General features: G+C 35.8%; 1 pseudogene; it reads left to right on the top strand.

Annotated features, from left to right (window-relative positions):
- Positions 1-5,118: 5,118 nt before the first annotated feature.
- Positions 5,119-5,615, top strand: LOC116594488 (annotated as a pseudogene).
- The last annotated feature ends 222 nt before the right edge of the window (positions 5,616-5,837 follow it).

Here is a 5,837-nt window from a genome sequence, read left to right on the forward strand (position 1 = left end):
GGCTGGATCCCAGGACCCTGAGATCATGACCCAAGCTGAAGGCAGAGGCTTAACCCACCAGGCCACCCAGGTGCCCCATCATCTTTGTTTCTAAGGACCTTAAAATAGATGGATTGTTTATTGGTTCTCCAGACACTGAAAGTCTTCTGCATGACAAATCTTTAAGGAGCAATTTGGACACAGCAAAGGCTTATGATGTTAAGATCCTTCTTAATTAACTCTAATAAACTTTAATAATGAAAAAGTGTGTTATTTGGGTATGACCTTTAAGAGAGGGAATGAAATTCTGAATCTTAGAATCAGCGGTTCCCAAAGCATTTTCAGCAAGATGTTATTGAATGTTATACAACAAATGGTTTCACTGGGAAATGCTGGGTTAAACCAAATTAAACAAGTTTACTCACTTCAAGAATTCACAAGGAAGCTTAGTATATTAATGTACAGCGTGAATTTCTATGAGTTGGTTTGAGTATGCAGATTTTTAAAATTTTTTGTTTAAATCTGTCCTTTTGGAATTAATTTTGCATATACTCTGAGTTAAGAATTAGGTTCATTTTTTCCCCATAAGAATATCTAGTTGTTTTCTTTCTTTCTTTTTTTTTCTTTAAAGTAAGCTGTATACCCAGTGGGGGTCTTGAACTCTCCAACCTGAAATCAAAGGTTACATACTCTATCAACTGGCACCCTAAGTATGCAGCATTTTTCATTCTTATTTTACCATAATTTTTTGGGAGTATTTTAATGTTCTCATGTATCCCAAGCAAACTTTGGGGAGACCTCCCCTAAATTCATCCTTTGAAAAAAACTTTGTCTGTTATCTAGACTATATAGGTAAAGCATTTCTTGTTTAATTAAGCAATGTGCATATGATCAGATGAAGAGATAGTTATTATAAACAAAAATGAATTAAATAAGTTGGAATTATTGTCAAACATGTTATGGCATAATCTTCTGTGACAGATCATTGATTTAACTATGACAGATCACTGATTTAATTTCGGGGCCAGTAGATTGTTAGAGACTTAGATCTCTCACAATCTGAGTGCAATTGAGCAAGGCCACCAAGAAGACACCGTTTCAGTCATGAACGTGAAAGATAGTTATTGAATAGTTACATGCATAAGGTTGTGGTTGGGCTCATGTAGGATATAGACTTGCCCTTAATTTGTTCGTATTCTCATTATAAAAGTCAGTTTTACACACATGAAAAGGAAATAACAATGTAATTCAATATTGATTTCAATGTGTTGTACAGACAATATAAGAATTCAGAGGAGATAAGATTAATGAATATGTTGAAAGTCTTCAATAGTAGATGAGATTTGGACTAATTTTAAAGAATACCCAAAATATCAAGAGGTTGGACTACAAACTTAGTATTTCTGTCTCCTCTTCCCCCAAATCACTCTTTCCCCTATTATCTTAGTGATGATATATATCATATATATAATATTATATGCATAATATATATGTAATATATAAAAATATAAAATATATAATATTATATGCATAATATAATATATCATGTATATAACAGATAATATAATATAATATATATACTTACATATATGTGTATATAATATAGAATTATAGACTATGTCTAAACATAATACCCACATTTCTAAATTGTCACTCTCATCTCTTATAATCCAACAAAATATTTGTGTTGCCTAAAAAATGATATAAACTCTTATTCCTAGAAAGAGGGAGGGGAAGACAGAAGAAATAGGGTAAGAGAGAAACTTGAATATTTGATTTAAAACAGCTTTGCTTTGCTGTGTCTTTGAAAGTAATCTATGGTAGCAGGTTCCTGGGTCTCAACCACAGTATAAGAAAAACTGGTGGGGGGCACCTGGGTGGTGCAGTTGGTTAAGTATCAGACTTTTGGTTTCTGCTCATGATCTTAAGGTTGTGAGAGTGAGCCCTATAATGAATGGGTCCATGCTGGATGTGGAGCAAGCTTAAGATTTTCTCTCTCCTTCTGCCCCTCATGCTCATGCTATCTCTTTCTCATTCTCTAAAATAAATAAATAAATCTTAAAAAAAAAAAAAAAGAAAACCTGGAGTTAGTTCAAGCCATATAAATTGATAAAACTTTATATTATTTATCACACAACTAAGGAGGGGCACATAGTGGTTCAGTCGTTTGAGCATCTGACTCTTGATTTTGGCTCAGGGTGGCGAGATCAAGCCCCAGACTGAGCTCTGCGCTGGGGGTGAAGTCTATTTAGAATTCTCTTTCCCTTAATTTATCTTTCTTCAGTCACATTGTTAGTGTATAGAAATGCAACTGATTTCTGTGCATTGGTTTTGTATCTTGCCAGTTTGCTGAATTGCTGTATATCAAAAACTAATGACACTATACATTGGCTAATTGAATTCAAATTAAAAAAATAAAATAGAGGGGCGCCTGGGTGGCTCAGTGGATTAAAGCCTCTGCCTTCAGCTTGGGTCATGATCCCAGGGTCCTGGGATCGAGCCCCACGTCGGGCTCTCTGCTCAGCGGCAAGCCTGCTTCCTCCTCCTCACTCTGCCTGCTTCTCTGCCTACTTGTGATCTCTGTCTGTCAAATAAATAAATAAAATCTTAAAAAAAAAATAGAAAAAAAAGATTCTCTCTCCTTCACCCTCTGTCTCTCCTCCCTGCTTGCTCTCTTTCTCTAAAAATATTTTTTAAAAAATTACACAACTAATTCATTGTTTGTACAAAAAATATAAAATAAAAACAAACAATTGAAACAAAAATTTAAAAATCCTCAGTAATTCTAAGCCCAGGGATAAATAGCGCACAGATAGAAAATTCCACATATAATTTAGTGTATATAGTTCACATATATATTCCATGTGTATATGGAAGACTGATATATATGAAAGATACATATATTAAAAAAAAGGGGATTTTACTATCCAAGCTACTTTTAACCTTATTTTTTTTCAAACAACAGTATTGGTCTTAAAGCAGCTCATAAAAATCACCCCATGATGTGCTACTTTTTGGCATACGGATTATTTTGAGCTGAAAATTGTCAAAGTTCAAAAGACTGAGGAAGAAACTCTGACCTTCCCCCTAAGCCTTAAAGTGTTTAGATAGAGGTTCTGCTCCAGGAAGGGAGATATCCCCATAGTTAACTATATTCTAATATGAACTAGGCGTGGTAGAGAGAAGGAGTTTAGCAAAGTCTCTAAATTCCTCTCAAGGTCCCATTGTTTCTGTATGGTCCAGCAAACATCTGTTTACCGAACATTTACTCCTTTTCAACATCCTATGAATTTTTTTCCTTCCCATTGACATCCCAGAGGCCTACTCCCTTCTCCTTCATTCAGGATGACATATATATGTCATTTATCCTGTCTTTGAAACAGTCTCCTTTAGTAGATCTTTACTTTTTTAAAATCCATGATCTGTTTCTTCTACAGATTTGATTGATGCTTATTTTAAAATAAACGATCAGAATGATTGACCCATAACTGAGTTTTAAAATTAAAGTCATCTGAGATTTAAAAAGCATTAAAGCTATTAGTTTTCATTACTAAACAGTATTGATGCTAGGATATAACCTACCGGCAGTTTGTCAGGGCACTGTGACATACTAGAAGTGTCCCAAATTACAGTCTACTTATTTCTCAGTTGTGTTTTATAGTAAAATCAAAACAAAACAAAAATAATCGTAAGTAATAAATTAGGATAGTTTATTTTCTTTTTTTAAATTTTTAAATTTTTATTTTTTTTTAAAGATTTTATTTATTTATTTGTCAGAGAGAGAGCGAGCGGGAGCGAGCACAGGCAGACAGAGTGGAAGGCAGAGTCAGAGGGAGAAGCAGGCTCCCTGCGGAGCAAGGAGCCCAATGTGGGACTCGATCCCAGGACGCTGGGAGCATGACCTGAGCCGAAGGCAGCTGCTTAACCAATAGAGCCACCCAGGCGTCCCAGGATAGTTTATTTTCAATCTAGTTTTAAAAATAGGGAGGCAAACTCCTCTTGGAAATCAGTGATTGCCACTCTTTCTGTCCTCTTTGGGCACTTAAAATATTCTGATTGCACCTGTGTCTGAGTTACTGGTGTGGAATCAGTTACATGCTGAGAATCGCTGACTGTTTTTGTTTTTGTTTTTAAGTTCCACCTGTGCCAAAGGAAGAGAGAGAGAGAGAGAGAGTACAATACATAAATAAAACAGAGGATCTCCACACTTGGTGCACATAAAAAATAACTGGGACACTTTAACAAATACTCTTACCCAGGCTCCTTTTCCCTTAGGAGATTCTGATTTAATTGGCTTAAGGTGGGGCCTTGCCATCAGTATTTTAAACTTTCCAGGTAATTCTAGTGAATATCCAGGTTGAGAAATGCTCATGCAGAGAAGCCAAATATATGTATTTCATCTCTAATGGGATAAAAAATTTATTCTTTCCTCGGGCCACTGTAAACAGATTTTTGTAAAATACGTCATCAAAATTCTGTTAGTACCTTTCAATTCAGTTTGTGCAAAGAAGTATGGAGACAATATAAATGACTTTTAATTTTCCTTAAAGGTAAGAAAGAAGCAATTTTAGAACAAATAGAATAACATGTTTTACTTTACAAGTAAGTGATGAATCCATAGAATGTACAGTTCAGAATGGTAATGCAGGCAGAGAAGTAGGGTGGATTCCACAGGGTGTGATGAATTGTTTAGAAGGAGATAGGGACTATTCAGAATGCCCATTTAGCCCCTCGGTTTGAAATCATGAAAATAATTACATTGCTTTTTTTCAAATATCTTTTTGACTCATAATTTCATACAATACGAAGCTTCAGGAACCACTGAATTTTACTTCTGTGGAGCTCTCTAATACTGCTTCTTTGTGGGATTTTATCATGGAGCTCTAGAGCTGGGAAGGACCTCCAGAGTAATTGAGTCCACGCTCCTTATCTTACACTTTTGATTCCTTGTTATGACATGCACAGCAAGTGGTGTTCCTTTTATGCTTAAAGCCTGCTAGTGACAAGGGAATTACTAGCTCACATTTAAGTTTGAAAATTTCCAGGTGTTAGAAAATTCTTTCTTATACTTTATAAAAATGTGACGCTCCATAACTTCCACCTCTTTATTCCGCTATTTAAAGAAAAAACCAGCCCTTTTACGAAGATGGCGCCGAAAGCTAAGAAAGAAGCCTCTGCCCCTCCCAAAGCCGAAGCCAAAGCAAAGGCTTTGAAAGCCAAGAAAGCAGCGCTGAAAGGCGTCCACAGTCACACAAAAAAGAAGATCCGCAGGTCACCTACATTCGGAAGACCCAAGACTTTGCGTCTCGGAAGGCAACCCAAATACCCTCGAAAGAGCGCCCCCAGGAGAAACAAGCTTGACCACTATGCCATCATCAAGTTCCCCATGACTACTGAGTCAGCCATGAAGAAAATAGAAGACAACAACACACTTGTGTTCATTGTGGATGTCAAGGCCAACAAGCACCAAATCAAACAGGCTGTGAAGAAGCTCTATGACATTGATGTATCCAAGGTCAACACCTTAATCAGGCCTGATGGAGAGAAGAAGGCATACGTTCGGCTGGCCCCTGACTATGATGCTTTGGATGTTGCCAACAAAATTGGGATCATCTCAACTGAGTCCAGCTGGCTAAATCTAAATATAGTTTTTTTATGATAAAAAAAAATAATAAAGAAAAAAACATTTATACAGGTAATTGTTCTAAGTAAATCAAATGAAACAATTAGTCATTCTTCTCTGTGCAGATGAAAAGTATGGACAATAAAAGTTACAATGCATTTTAAATAAAACACCTTAAGTTTTCTGAGAGTTTTGCCTATATGTAAAATGAGGTATTCTAATTTATCAAAAACTA

The sequence above is a fragment of the Mustela erminea genome, chromosome 6, assembly GCF_009829155.1.
Source record: "Mustela erminea isolate mMusErm1 chromosome 6, mMusErm1.Pri, whole genome shotgun sequence".
NCBI lineage: Eukaryota > Metazoa > Chordata > Mammalia > Carnivora > Mustelidae > Mustela > Mustela erminea.